At 38.7% G+C, this 16,392-nt stretch overlaps 2 non-coding genes across 2 annotated transcripts; one reads left to right on the top strand and one right to left on the bottom strand.

Annotated features, from left to right (window-relative positions):
• Positions 1–931: 931 nt before the first annotated feature.
• On the bottom strand, positions 932–1,034 carry LOC129627460 (U6 spliceosomal RNA). The gene has a single exon (XR_008702609.1). It is a non-coding gene; the product is annotated as a U6 spliceosomal RNA (small nuclear RNA).
• Positions 1,035–1,988: 954 nt separating this feature from the next.
• Positions 1,989–2,060, top strand: TRNAC-ACA (transfer RNA cysteine (anticodon ACA)). Its single transcript has one exon. It is a non-coding gene; the product is annotated as a tRNA-Cys (tRNA).
• The last annotated feature ends 14,332 nt before the right edge of the window (positions 2,061–16,392 follow it).

The raw sequence follows: 16,392 nt of genomic DNA, 5'->3' as shown, positions 1-16,392 counted from the left end.
TTGATATTTCTCCCTGCAATCTTGATTCCAGCTTGTGCTTCTTCCAGCCCAGCGTTTCTCATGAGGTACTCTGCATATAAGTTAAATAAGCAGAGTGACAATATACAGCCTTGACGTACTCCTTCTCCTATTTGGAACCAGTCTGTTGTTCCATGTCCAGTTCTAACTGTTGCTTCCTGACCTGCATGCAGGTTTCTCAAGAGGCAGGTCAGGTGGTCTGGTATTCCCATCTCTTTCAGAATCTTCCACAGTTTATTGTGATCCACACAGTCAAAGGCTTTGGGGGTGGAAAAAGTAGAATCAGTCCTTCTGACTCTAATCTCCATGAAATTTCTAGGTAGAGAATTGTGAACTGAAGTCCTCAAGTTAGTTCAGAATGACTGGAAGAAATAGTTTGAAATTGGAAAGAAAGTGAAAGTAGCCCAGCCGTGTCCAACTCTTTGCAACCCCATGGACTTTACAGTCCATGGAATTCTCCAGGCCTAGCTGTTTCCTTCTCCAGGGGATTTTCCCAACCCAGGGATTGGACCCAGGTTTTCCACATTGCAGGAGGATTCTTTACCAGCTGAGCCATAAGGGAAGCCCAAGAATACTGGAGTGGGTAGCCTATCCCTTCTCTAGTGGATCTTCCCAACCCAGGGATGAACTGGGGTCTCCTGCATTGCAAGAGGATTCTTTACCAGCGAGCAATGAGCAATGAGGAAAGCCCCAAAAGAGAATGGAGAAGCAATGAAGTTGCTCGGTCGTGTGCGACTCTGCAATTTTATGCACTGCAGTTTACCAGGCTCCTCCATCCATGGAATTTTCCAGGCAAGAGTACTGGAGTGGGTTGCCACTTCCTTCTCCAGGGGATCTTCCCGACCCCAGGATAGAACCTGGGTCTCCCACAAAACAGGTAGATGCTTTACCTTCTGAGCCACCAGGGAAGCCCCCAAATATGGAACACTTCATGAATTTGCATGTCATCCTTGCACAGGGGCCATGCTAATCTTCTCTGTATTGTTCCAGTTTTAGTATATGTGCTACTGAAGCAAGAAGTAAACAAATGCAAGATCAGGCAGGGTCTTGGACCCACAGAGATTTTGAAAACCTGCAGAGTTAACAGCTCACATGATGAATGCCTGCCATAGCAAATATAGCTGACAGGCGGACTGGAGGCAGTAGAAAGGCAATGAATGGTTTTAACAGTAGAGTTACATAATCACATTTGCTATATAAACTTCTGACTTTGGAAATGAACAAGGCAAGACAAAAGGCAAATATTTGAGTTGGGAGGATTTTATTCTAATCTAAAGGAGACATGATGATAGCCATTTAGAAGTTAAAGTAGATAAGAATTTCACTGATGCAGGTCTTATTTATTGTTATTCTCTTACATTACACGGGAGAAGGCAATGGCACCCCACTTCAGTACTCTTGCCTGGGAAATCAATGTAGCAATTTTCAATAGCATTTTCCATTTCCATATCTTTCTTCCTTACTTTGCTAAAACTCAGATTCCTTTGCAGCTGTACTGCATTCACATGCTCTGAGCACGTAGTTTATCTCCAAAGATCCTTCAGTTCACCAATGGGCCAAGCAGGGTACAGCTTTGATTAGTTTAACTCAGTTGTGCAAGTGATTACTGGGCAGAAGGCTGTATTCAGAAACATTGCCATAGAAATTACAAGTCTTGGTGATATATTATGACTTCTAGAAGGCTCACAGAGGATTAACTGGGTGTCATAAATTGAAGGTAGGGTACTTTAACATGACATCAAGTCAGACACTGCAGTCCATGGGGTTGCTAAGAGTTGGAGAAGACTCAGCGACTTCACTTTCACTTTTCATTTTCATGCACTGGAGAGGGAAATGGCAACCCACTCCAGTGTTCTTGCCTGGAGAATCCCAGGGACAGGGGAGCCTCGTGGGCTGCCATCTATGGGGTCACACAGAGTCGGACACAACTGAAGCGACTTAGTAGACATGACTACTGAAAATCAAAGACTTCCCTGGTGGCTCAGATGGTAAAGCATCTGCCTACAATGCAGGAGACCCAGGTTCAATCCCTGGGTTGGGAAGATCCTCTGGAGAAGGTAATGGCAACCCACTCCACTACTCTTGCCTGGAAAATCCCATGGACAGAGGAGCATAGTAGGCTACAGTCCATGGGGTCGCAAAGAGTAGGACATGACTGAGTGACTTCACTTCTTCACTGAAGGTCAAAGGAGGTAAAATATGTGGTCCAAGTTCGAAAGCAAGAGAGTCCCTAGTTATCATTAGTTCCAGTGATCTACTGGGGAAATCCGTGCTTCCAAGCTTTCAACCAGTATGCATACTCAGTCACTTCAGTCGTGTCTGACCCTTCGTGACCTTATGGACTGTAGCCCTCCAGGATTCTCTGTCCATGGGATTCTCTAGTTAAGAATACTGGAGTGGGTTGTCATGCCTTACTCTAGGAAATCTTTCCAACCCAGGGATCAAACCCATGTCTCCTGCATCTCCTGCACTGCAGGAAGATTCTTTACTGCTGAGCCACTGGGGAAGCCCTAAACTTTCAACACTAGCCCTATGAAGTTAGAGGATATGGTCCAAAAGGATGAGGGGTCATTGTTTGCCAAGAGATAAAGTGAAAGTCACTCAGTCATGTCCAACTATTTGCAACCCTTGTACTTCAGCCTGCCAGGCTCCTCTGTCCATAGAATTCTCCAGACAAGAATACTGGAATGGGTTGCCATTCCCTTCTCCAGGGGATCTTCCTGACCCGACCCAGGGATTGAACCCGGGTCTCCCACTTTGCAGGCAGATTCTTTACTATCTGAGCCACCAGGGAAGCCCAAGAGATAAAGTAAAGTTTTAATCAACTGCCTACTACAACTTCTACCTGAACATTCTGAATGCTTGGTTTCCAGAGCCTAGTAAGGGATAGCAAAACAATTATTCTGGCAGGGATATGCAGATTAACAGAAGACAGTGATACCTTTTTTTTTTTTTAAACACAATGGGAGCAGAGATGAGTATTGGTGAGATCCTACTTTGCTAACACCTGCTGTTACCTTACCAAATTATGAAAGTCAATGATCGTGTGCAGCAGTGCCATTGTCCATGAGAAGATTTTCACCACCAGGGTACAGACCCTACAGAAACAAGCAATTAGCTCATAGTGCCAGATTAACAAAATCATGGAAATGAAAGTAAGAGTGAGGAAAATTTAGAATGTATGAATGGAAGAAAAGAAAGTGAGTACCAGCTGTAGCCCTGAGGTCAACTGCAGTGGTGGGGCCTATAGTCTATCTAACTAAATTCCTTCTTCTAAGCTTTGCATAGAAACAATGAAAGAACTGTTCTAAAAATATAGACAGAGAAGTGAATTTATACTATGTAAAGGATGAGCTATGGAAACCATGGATGTATGCCACCCGTATCTCCATTTAAGAGGGAAACTACTGTAAGTAATGTAGTAAATTGATAGTAGCGTCCTGCTGCTGCACCATGAAATCTGTCATTAATCCTCTTGCCACTATTTCCAGGATGCTCCCAGTCAATAACTGAATGAAAGTATAAGAACTTCTTAATTCATACACATCATGGAACTTCTCTAATTGATAGTTTGTTTTCAAACTCATTAGGGGTCTTGTTAATATTCTTTCAGTGTCACACTGCAGTTTAAGCCTTTTTCTACTCAATTCGGGCTTCCCTTGTGGCTCAGCTGGTAAAGAATCCACGTGTAACGCAGGAGACCTGGGTTCAATCCCTAGGTTGGGAAGATCCCCTGGAGAAGGGAAAGTCTACCCACTCCAGTATTCTGGCCTGGAGAATTCCATGGACTGTATAGTCGATGGAGTTGCAAAGAGTCGGACACAACTGAGTGACTTTCACTTTCTACCCAGTTCTTCTTCCTCACCCCTTTCCCTTTAAAAGTATCAAATTTTACTATGATCTGAAAGTTTTCCTCGCTGATTCCTGCTGCCTTAAATGTAAACAGGCATTTCCCCTAACAAATCTCTTATATTTCCTATTCCATCACAGCATCTGCTTCTTAAAGGACCTAAATTACTATACAGAGGTGCTGCTGCTGCTGCTGCTAAGTCACTTCAGAGGTACTAGGGCTCTTGATAATAGCCCTACAACTTGAAGAATTGGATCAGGAACTTAAGAAAATCTAAAAAATGTATCGCTGGTAGACAAAAAGAGATAGCCTTCTCTTTATAATATTCGTTGAGTAAGCTTATCCTTATTTAGGATTCAGCTAACCCAATTCCTCCATAAATTTGAAGTGATAAAGTGTTACTGTATCAACAAATTGTTCACATAACAAAATTAAAATAAAATAGTCAACATATTGCATGATTATTTCAGAATATTCTTCTTCTCAGATATTTTTCAGGGGTAGAATAATGGGGAATTTTCCGTTGATAGTATGAAACATATTAATATGGCCTTCCCCTGACACATCTTAACTGCCCAAGAAAAGAAAAGGCAATGGTATCTTTGGTGAAATGTGTAATTGGATTTCCCCAAACCTGAATTTTTATTAAACATTTACCTTTTTTCTTGTCATCAGAGTCACTATTTAATGTTTATATAAGTATTCTAAAATGTTTTCTTCTTTTAAAATATTGATATTATAATTATAAGAAGCACATTTCAGCAACATGCACATAGGCACTAGGAAAATGCAAATAAAGACCATAATAAAAGGCCATTACGTTCACCAGGTTGTCTGCAAGTATTGGAGACAAAAGTATTGGAGAGAATCTAGACAAATTTGAATACTCGCACATTATAGATGTGACTGTAAAATGGCGCAATAGTTTTAGAAAATTGGTGATTCATCAAAACATTAAGCATAGTCTACTCCTAAGTATATATTCAAAAGAAAGGAAATCTGTCCACACAAAGCTTTTACACAAATGCTCACAGGAAAGTTATTCATAATAGGAAAAATGGAACCAATTAAATATTCATATGTGATAAATGAATAAACAAAATATTATATACTCAAAAATGGGGTACCATTTGACAAATAAAAACAATAGAATACCAATACATGGTACAACATGAACTTTGAAAACATTATGTTGAATGAAAGCAGTCAGTCATGAAAGACCACATTGCATGATTCAATTTATATAAAAAGTCCAGAATAGAGAAATCTGTATACAGACATTAATAGTCAACAAAACTGTGTATTTTGGGTAGCAGGGAGAAGGGTTAAGGTAACAAATAATGACTGCTGATAAGTATGGGGTTTATTTTTGAGGTGATGAAAGTGTTTTATAATTAGAATGTGGCAATAGGTGCCCTTTCTGAATATATTTTTAAAACCATTGAGTGTACACTTTAAATGGGCAAATTACATGATATATGAATTATATATCAGTAAAACCAAAAACTCCAAGAGGAACATATAATTTGAATTAACACTTTTATGCCTACAGGTGAGGTATGTTCTTTAGTCTTCTCTTTGAAAAGTCTTTAACATAAAATTATTTGCTGAATAATTTAGCATATTTCAACCTTTCTTTCACAGTTATTGTTAGCTTAAAATCTTTAAATCTGTCTCACTTGGGGTATTTTGACTAAATATAGTTTTGATCTTTTGTTTAATTTTATATTTTAAATTTCAATTGTTGGAGGATAATTATTTTTATTACAAAGAGTATAATTTAAATGTTCTTATTAAAAATGCATGCTTCCTATTCACTCTTAAAAAAAAGTAAATGCTTTTTTAATATACTGCTGGGCTTGTATTGCTTAACCACATACAATTTATCATTATCAAATCAAGTTTTATGTTTTATCAAGTTCACCACAGTCTACTGCTGCTGCTAAGTCGCATCAGTCGTGTCCAACTCTGTGCGACCGCATAGACGGCAGCCCACCAGGCTCCTCTGTCCCTGGGATTCTCCAGGCAAGAATACTGGAGTGGGTTGCCATTTCCTTCTCCAATGCACGCATGCATGCATGCTAAGTCGATTCAGTCATGTCCGACTCTGTGCCCCATAGACGGCAGCCCACCAGGCTCCTCTGTCCCTGGGATTCTCCAGGCAAGAATACTGGAGTGGGTTGCCATTTCCTTCTCTACCCACAGTCTACTACTGATTTTCAATTATTTCATTATCAAAACCAATGAATCAGGAATATAAGTGATTATACTAAATATTTATTATGCACATTCTTGGACATAATATTCATTCACAAATTGTTCCCCAATTAATCTTGTTTAAGAGAAGTAATCCATTCACATTTACTATACATAGCAATTGGTGTGATTGTGATCAGGGTTGTTCTTAACTAAAGTTATGCCAATATGAGAATCTTAATAAACTTTAATAGAGCTTGAAAAAGAAATAAGAAAAAGACATGTCAAATTCTCCAATTACAGTTGTATGTTTGTACATTTATCAGTCAGTTCAGTTCAGTCACTCAGTTGTGTCCAATTATTTGTGGCCCCATGGACTAAAGCATGCCAGGCCTCCCTGTCCATCAACAACTCCCAGAGTTTACCCAAACTCATGTCCACTGAGTCGGTGATGCCATGCAACCATCTTGTCCTCTGTCGTCCCCTTATCCTCCTGCCCTCTATCTTTCCCAGCATCACGGTCTTTTCAAATGAGTCAGCTCTTCACATCAGGTGGCCAAAGTATTGGAGTTTCAGCTTCAATATCAGTCCTTCCAATAAACGCCCAGGACTGATCTCCTTTAGGATTGGTTGGCTTGATCTCCTTGCAGTCCAAGGGACACTTAAGAGTCTTCTCCAACACCACAGTTCAAAAGCATCAATTCTTCACCACTCAACTTTCTTTAGTGTCCAACTGTCACATTCATACATGACTACTGGAAAAATCATAGCCTGCAGTCACAATCTGCAGTGATTTTGGAGCCTAGAAAAATAAAGTCTGACACTGTTTCCACTTCTTTCCCCATCTATTTGCCATGAAGTCATGGGACCAGATGCCATTATCTTTGTTTTCTGAGTGTTGAGCTTTAAGCCAACTTTTTCACTCACCTCTTTTACTTTCATCAAGAGGCCCTTTAGTTCCTCTTCATTTTCTGCCATAAGGGTGGTGTCATCTGCATATCTGAGGTTATTGATATTTCTCCCAGCAATCTTGATTCCAGCTTGTGCTTCTTCCAGCCCAGCGTTTCTCATGAGGTACTCTGCATATAAGTTAAATAAACAGGGTGACAATATACAGCCTTGACGTACTCCTTTTCCTATTTGGAACCAGTCTGTTGTTCCATGTCCAGTTCTAACTCTTGCTTCCTGACCTGCATACAGGTTTCTCAAGAGGCAGGTCAGGTGGTCTGGTATTCCCATCACTTGAAGAATTTTCCACAGTTTATTGTGATCCCCACAGTTAAAGGCTTTGACATAGTCAATAAAGCAGAAGCAGATGTTTTTCTGGAACTCTCTTGCTTTTTCCATGATCCAGCGGATGTTGGCAATTTGATCTCTGGTTCCTCTGCATTTTCTAAAACCAGCTTGAACATCTGGAAGTTCACGGTTCATATATTGCTGAAGCCTGGCTTGGAGAATTTTGAGCATTACTTTACTAGCATGTGAGATGAGTGCAATTGTGTAGTAGTTTGAGCATTCTTTGGCATTGCTTTTCTTTGCAACTGGAATGAAAACTGACCTTTTCCAGTCCTGTGGCCACTGCTGAGTTTTCCAAATTTGCTGGCATATTGAGTGCAACACTTTCACAGCATCATCTTTTAGGATTTGAAATAGCTCAACTGGAATTGCATCACCTCCTCTAGCTTTGCTTGTAGTGATGCTTCCTAAGGCCCACTTGACTTCACATTCCAGGATGTCTGGCTCTAGGTCAGCGATCACACCATCATGATTATCTGGGTCATAAAAATCTTTTTTGTACAGTTCTTCTGTGTATTTTTGCCACCTCTTCTTAATATCTTCTGCTTCTGTTAGGTCCATACCATTTCTGTCCTTTATCGAGCCCATCTTTGCATGAAATGTTCCCTTGGCATCTCTAATTTTCTTGAAGAGATCTCTAGTTTTTCCCATTCTACTATTTTCCTCTATTTCTTTGCATTGATCACTGAAGAAGGCTTTCTTATCTCTCCTTGCTATTCTTTGGAACTCTGCATTCAGATGTTTATATCTTTCCTTTTCTCCTTTCCTTTTTAGTTCTCTTTTTTTCACAGCTATTTGTAAGGCCTCCTCAGACAGCCATTTTGCTTTTTTGCATTTCTTTTTCTTGGGGATGGTCTTGCTCCCTGTCTCCTGTACAATGTCACAAACCTCGGTCCATAATTCATCAGGTACTCTGTCTATCAGATCTAGTCCCTTAAATCTATTTCTCACTTCCACTGTATAATCATAAGATATTGATTTATCCTTCTATCTAATTAGATTTTGCTTAATGTATTTAGGGTCTCACTTTTGGCGAATACGCAATTAAAATCTTCATGGCTTTTCCGTCAGTTGATCATTGTACTAGTGTATATTGACCCTTTTTGTCTCTAGCAATTTTATTTGTTCTGAGGTCTACTTCTCTGCATGTGTTTCCTTAATATTTGTATGGTATATCTTTTCCCACCATTTTGCTTTGATCTACCTTTGTTATTAAATTTGGAGGAGTCACGTGTACATGGTGTACAGTTTGGTCATATTTTTTTCCTCCATTCTATTTAAGGCAATTGTTGATAATATCAGCTCTTAAACCTGTCATTTTATTTGTCTTCTCCTGGTTTCCTCTGCTTGTTTTTCTTTTGTTCCTTTTGTCTTCCCAAGTTACTTAAGAGTTCTTGTGTTTTTGAATATATCTTTGCATATTTTGCTTATTGGTTGTTCTGGATATTGTAATAGATATATTTATTAGCAGTCCACTGATAAAAACATTTTGAGTAAAGTGTGAAAGCTTTGCTTCCATTTAGGTCCCCTTTTCTGTCTCTACCTTTCATCAATCCTCGGTACTATTTAGGGGAAGTCTTAACCCTCTATGCTCTGATTGTCCAGGTTGAAACTTGCCCCATGGTCAAATCAAATGATACTACAGTTTGAGGAGAATAACACTCTGAGAAATTGCTGGGTTTTTTTTCCCCCCTACAAATGTAAAGATATCAAATTTCCAAGAGATTCCAACTACTTTTGACTCAAGAAATATAGTAAGGAAGTGACTAAAATTGTAGAAACAGCAGCTGAAGGAATCCCTAGTTCCTCTAGAGAGCCCATTACAACAGTATCACTTTCAGAGGGTACCAATGTTGCTGAGAGAAGTAGTAATAGCATCATAATTGAATAGGAAAGAAAAGGAAGTACTGAAATAGTCCCATTAATGTAATTGCTTATCTCAATAAAATAAGGTTTATATTTTCACAAGTCTACCTATGCATAAATATTATTCATTTACAAGAAATTAATATTCTTGAATAATTATCCTCAAAATGACTACTATATTTAGCAAGATATCTTTCATTAAGTGGAAAAAAATTAAGTTGAATTAATGGTTTAAAGATTGCTTATTTTTGTTTCTTTAGTTTTTACTATAGTTTTATGCCCTTCTCTGGGGCTTCCCAGGTGGCACTAGTGTAAGGATCCTGTCTACCAATGTAGGATACGTAAGAGACATGGGTTCAATTCGTGGGTTGAGAAGATCTCCTAAAGGAAGGCAAGGCAACTCACTCCAGTATTCTTGCCTGGAGAATGTCATGGACAGAGGAGCCTTGTGGGCTACAGTCCATGAGGTCACACAGAGTCAAAAATGACCGAAATGACTTAGCACACACACACATATACTCTTTTCTAGGGTCCTGGGTTTTAGTCAAACCATGCACTGCACTACTTAGGGAGAAGGCAATGGCACCCCACTCCAGTACTCTTGCCTGGAAAATCCCGTGGACAGAGGAGCCTGGTAGGCTGCAGTCCATGGGGTCACGAAGAGCTGGACACTTACTGAGTGACTTCACTTTTCACTTTCATGCATTGGGGAAGGAAATAGCAACCCACTCCAGTGTTCTTGCCTGGAGAATCCCAGGGACGGTGGAGCCTGGTGGGCTGCCATCTGTGGGGTCACACAGAGCCGTACATGACTGAAGCGACTTAGCAGCAGCAGCAGCGGCAGCAGCACTAACTTAGAACTTATGAACATTCATTCTCTAAACCCTGCTAAGGCTTTGTTTATTAAACTAAATATATGCACTGTTTTTTTTTTTCCAATCATGTTTCTTTTGAGAAAACTTAATTCATGAAAGAAAAATTCACTCCACTATTCCAGAGACCTACTGCAGAAACTACCTCCATATTTCTTTTCTGATTTTTAGGTGAAGGGTAATTTAACAGACCATTTGTAAATCACTAAATGAACCGGAAAAGCACATTTCCTTCTAAAAGACATCATTCATACATACATTTATCATCCATTCAGTGAAAATTTATGAATGGCTACTCTACACCAGAGGCTCTTCTCTGTGCTTGTGCCATGCTCAGTTGTGTCCGACTCTTTTCAACCCCATGGACTGTAGCTTGCCAGGCTCCTCTGTCCGGGGAATTTTCCAGGCAAGAATACTGGAGCAGGTTGCCATTCCCTACTCCAGGGGGTCTTCCCAACTCAGGGACCAAACTCACATCTCTTGCACTTCCTGCAGGTGGATTCTTTACCAGTGTCACCTGGGAAGCCCATTTCTCTGTGCTTGGGATTCATCAATGAGTAAAACATCAAACAAAATTCCTCTCTTTATGATACTTAACCCTACTGAAAGGGACAAACATGAAATAGTAAATACATCTACAAAATAAATTTTATTTATAATAATTTAGTATGATAATGAGAGCCACAGAAAATAACTGAAATGTTGGAGACTTGCTAAGATTGAATATTAAATGGGAGTTGGTGATGGACAGGGAGGCCTGGCGTGCTGTGATTCATGGGGTAGCAAAGAGTCGGACACGACTGAGCGACTGATCTGATCTGATCTGATCTGAAGAAGGTGACACATGAACAATGATTTAAAAGAGGTGAAGTTATAACCTTAGTCGATATGTAGGAAAATAATATTGTAGGCAAAGAATATAGCAAAATCCTTAGTTTTATTGTGTTGTTTGTATCTTTAGAAATTTAAGAGTCCAGAGCAGCTGAAACATTGAGCAAAATGGTGTATGGGACAACCCAGAGGGATGGAATGGGGAGGGAGGTGGGAGGTAGGTTCAGGACGGGGGGACACATGTACACCTGTGGCTAATTCATGTCAATGTATGGCAAAAACCACCACAGTATTATAAAGTAATTAGCCTCCAATTAAAATAAATTAATTAATTAAAAAAAAATGACCCTTGAGACTTCTCTGGTGATCCAGCAGTTAAGACTCCACTTTCTGAAGAGGAGTTAGCTCTTGAGTTGGTAGTCTCACTAAAGTGATTTGCCCTCCCCAATTGTTTGGGTTGGAGAAGGCAATGGCAACCCACTCCAGTATTCTTGCCTGGAAAATCCCATGGGTGGAGGAGCCTGGTGGGCTGTAGTCCATGGGGTCGCTAAGAGTCGGACATGACTGAGCGACTTCACTTTCACTTTTCACTTTCATGCATTGGAGAAGGAAATGGCAACCCACTCCAGTGTTCTTGCCTGGAGAATCCCAGGGATGGGGGAGCCTGGTGGGCTGCCATCTATGGGGTCACACAGGGTCGGACACGACTGAAGCGACTTAGGAGTAGCAGCAGCAGCAGCAGAGAAGGGAAGGCAAATGAAAAATATTTTTATAAAAGATTCCTAAAACATCAGTAATACTGCAGCTCATGCAGATATACAGAATTGGGTTCCTTTAATATGCAAGCTGCATGTGTACTTAAGAGGGAGGAAAAATGTTAATGCCTGAAAATTCCTCCCCTATCACTGTTTTAGGAAACCATTTCACTCTTTGGCTATCTATGCTTCCATGGCTTATGGGGAAAATTCAAAAGTTAATTTGACCGAACTTCTCAATATTGTGGATTGGACTTAAAGTAACTCAAAATCTTAGATGACCTCCCTACTTTTTTAGATGGATCACCTTATAATTCCTATAGAGAACTGGAAGTGGTTATAACTTTTCTGAAAGGGTCCTAATTTTTTAAGTGAACAGTATCTGCTAAAAAGAACATTCAAAAGAATATCATCTTTACACAGGAGGCTGGAAGCAATGGTTGATCACTAACTGCTATTTGATATTACATTTGCCTGGGCAGCACTCACCAAATTTCACAGCATCCATCCATATGAAATGATGCTACAGGTACTCCTAACTGCAATAAATTACAGAGAATGTAGGAGAATCTATATATAACTTGGAAACTTAATAACATTTTTTTCCCATATGACTATAATAAATGTGAAGTGTTTAAATAACTATTAAAACAAAATTTATATATGTCCAAATAAAACCTGTTCAAATTTATGTTTATTTGCTTCCATTAAAATTTTTATATCAACTATTATGTTTGAATTAGATTCACACAATTATTTTTCTAGACTTTTTGTTAATAGTCTCCTGAATACCTTGAGAATCATCCTTGATGAGAGACATCTTTTGTCTCATAACAGGTTATAAAAGGTTTAAAGCTATTTACAGCCATGCTAATATGTGTGATATAATTTATATTTAAGGACTTACAGTACATTCCTTCTTTCATTGGCAATTATGTTATCAGTATTTCTTGTATTAATTATAAAAGTTATAATATGAAACATTTAAAAACAATAGTGAAGCTCTAATTTTCAGATACATACACTTTAGTTAGAATACCATGTAACAATTTGGCAAATGGAGAGAAACAGCTGGTATAAATGGCTACAGTATATAACTGCTGCTGTCAATTCATCTACCAGATGTCTAGCCTAGCCCCATTGCTTCCAAATCCAGCATCTTGGCTAGTGTATTATGTTCTTTGGGAACTTTCAATAAAACCCCCTACAGCAGTGAAGTCAGGCTTTGGTCCACTCTGGGCTGTGGCACACCCTCCAGCTGTCTGCCAAGACAGATATTCAAGTGGCTACATTTTGTATTTAAAAGCCAAGTATGGAGCATAAGACATTGTTCATCATTCCTGCTGTCTGGCTATGCTTTACCTTTGTTGTTCAGGTAACCAATCAAGTGGCTGCACACAATGCTGGTAGAGGCTAGGAGCAAAGAATCTAGGAGCTTCAGAAACTCTAGGTTCTGTTCAGATGCTATACACACACACACACATATATCAAAGTCTCGTAAATGATTTGTTAATCAGTAGTGTGGCACAGCACAAAATGAGATTTCAGTTAGAGACTAAACACATGTGCATTTCTGAAATTGTTGTCTCATTTTCTTTACATATGAAATCTTACTGTGGCTTTAAAAGAATCAAATGTAGTATATATACTAGGTAAGGGTAGCATTTTAAAATCTGGTAATACCTGTAACAAATACTAAAGCATGAGCTGGGAGAAAACACACACACACATTGTGGAAATTTAATGAATGCATGTATATATCTATATTTTAAAATAAAATTACATGTGTACATGTGTTCCCCATCCTGTATCGTGCATCGAACCTGGACTGGCAACTCGTTTCATACATGATATTTTACATGTTTCAATGCCATATGTATACCTGTGGTGGATTCATTTTGATATTTGGCAAAACTAATACAGTTAAGTTTAAAAATAAAATAAAATTTAAAAAAAAAAAAATAAATAAATAAAAGCATTACCCACTAAAAAAATAAAATAAAATAAAATTACAGTCCACAGAAAAAATTAAGTGACCATCATAATTTTATTGATCATAATGTTGTAAGTACTTTTAATGTGTATGTTTGAATAAAATTTGATACATATATATACTCCTATGAAACCATCACCACCAACCAAAGATACGTAAAAGGAATATTGGCAAGGATTTAGAGTAACTGAAACTCAAATGCACTGCAGTGAGGATTTTGAGTGGCACAATCACTTTGGAAAACTATTTGGTGAATCTTAAAATACTAATATTATACAAAAACTAAATTATAAAACCTAGCCACTAAACTCCTTGATATTTACCCACGATAAATGAAAGCATAAGTCTATTAAAAAAAAAATACTTGTTTGCAATGTTTATACAAGATTCATTTGGAATAATCCAAAACTGGAAACAAACCAAAGGTCAATCAACAGGTAAAGGACTAAATAATGGCAAAATGACAAAATGAAAACATAGCAATAAAAAGGAATAAACCAGTGACACATACAGCCACACGAATATATCACATAACAAGTATGCTGAGTGAAATAAGCCAGAAAAAAAAACTGTATTAATTTTTTTTAATAAAATTCCTAAAAATACAGCCTAATCGCTAGTGATAGAAAGCAAAACAATATATCTCTGGGACAGGAAAACAAAAAAGGTAGAGGATATTTAAAAGGAACATGAAGAAATTTTGAGGTGACTTTATGTGTATTTGCTTGATTATGGTGAGAGTTTTATGGATGTATACATATGCCACAACTTGTTAAGATATACACTTCAAATATGTCATATTTTTCTGTGTCAATAAACCTTTAAAAAGTATGAAAGTATGCTCTGGAAGAAAAAATAAATTTTTTTTCAGTAATGCCAAAGGAGAACAATGATGATGGGAATACCCCATGAAAACAAAGGTAAAAACTGGAAGAAAAAGTTAGACATTGGAAAGTGTCCAAAATATAACAGAAGCTTGATGACAGCTTAATTTTGAAAAACAAATGTAACTGGATAGGGCATTTATTGAATGCTTGTGGCTTACCTGCTTGAGAGTAACACTCAACTGTTTCCAAGGTCAACAGAAACAGTGGTAGAAAAAGCTACAGTCATACATATTAAAGGTAGCAGATTAGAATTCTGCATTTGGAAGTAAGTGTGAAAAGCTATGCAGAAACCCTGGCTGAGAGATAATCCCAGAAAGTGTGAAAATAAAATTAGAGTATTTGTCATTGCTTTTCAGTCACTAGGTCATGTCCCAGTCATTGTGACCCTATGGATAGCAGCACACCAGGCTCCTCTATCTTTCAATATCACCCAGAGTTTGCTCAAACGCATGTTCATTGAGTAATGATGTCCTTTGCTGCAACCCTTTCCTTTTGCCTTCAATCATTCCCAGAATCAGTCTTTTCCAATGAGTTGGCTATTTCCATCAGGTGACAGAAGTACTGAAGCTTTAGCTTCAGCATCAGTCATCCCATTTAATATCTAGGAATTATTTCCTTTAGGACTGACTGGTTTGATCTCCTTGCAGTCCAAGGGACTCTCAAGAGTCTTCTCCAGCATCACAGTTCAAAAGCATCAATTCTTCAGCACTCAGCCTTCTTCATGGTCCAACTCTCATATCTGTACATGACTACTGAAAAGCACCATAGCTTTGACTATGTAGACATTTGTCAGCAAAGTGATTTCTCTGCTTTTTAATATGTTGTCTAGGTTGGTCATAGTTTTTCTTCCAAAGAGCAAGTGTCTTTTAATCTCATGGCTTCAGTCCCCATCTGCAACGATTTTGGAGTCCCCAAAATAAACTCTCTTACTGTTTCCAATGTTTCCCATCTATTTGCTATGAGGTAAGGGACTGGATGCCATGATTTAGTTTTCTGAATGTGGAGTTTTAAGCCAACTTTTCACTCTCCTCTTTCACTTTCATCAAGAGGCTCTTTAGTTCTTCTTCACTTTCTGCCATGAGGGTGGTGTCATCTGCATATCTGAGGTTATTAATATTTCTCTCAGCAATCTTTTTTCCAGCTTGTGTTTCATCCAGCTCAGCAATTTGCATAATGTACTCTGCATATAAGTTAAATAAGCAAGGTGACAATATACAGCCTTGACGTACTCCTTTGCCTGATTTGGAACCAGTCTGCTGTTCTTTGTTCAGTTTTAACTGTTGCTTCCTGACTTGCATACAGATTTCTCAGGAGGCAGGAAAGGTGGTGTAGTATTCCCATCTCTTTAAGAATTTTCCACAGTTTGCTGTGATCCACACAATCGAAGGCTTTGGCATAGTCAATAAAGCAGAAGCAGATGTTTTTCTGGAACTCTCTTGCTTTTTCGATGATCCAGTGGATGTTGGCAATTTGCTCTCTGGTTCCTCTGACTTTTCTAAATCCCACTTGAACATCTGGAAATTCACGGTTCACATACTGTTGAAGCCTGGCTTGGGGAATTTTGAGCATTACTTTACTAGCATGTGAGATGAGTGCAATTGTGTGGTAGTTTGAGCATTCTTTAGCATTGCCTTTCTTCAGAATTCGAATGAAAACTGACCTTTTCCAGTCCTGTGGCCACTGCTGAGCTTTCCAAATTTGCTGGCATATTGAGCAAAGCACTTCCACAGCATCATCTTTCAGGATTTGAAATAGCTCAGCTGGAATTCCATCACCTCCACTAGGTTTGTTTGTAGTGATGCCTCCTAAGGCCCACTTGACTGCATTC

The sequence above is a fragment of the Bubalus kerabau genome, chromosome 14 (assembly GCF_029407905.1).
Source record: "Bubalus kerabau isolate K-KA32 ecotype Philippines breed swamp buffalo chromosome 14, PCC_UOA_SB_1v2, whole genome shotgun sequence".
Taxonomy (NCBI): domain Eukaryota; kingdom Metazoa; phylum Chordata; class Mammalia; order Artiodactyla; family Bovidae; genus Bubalus; species Bubalus kerabau.
Note: the sequence above shows the minus strand (reverse complement) of the source record. Positions and strands in the feature narration are given on the sequence as shown.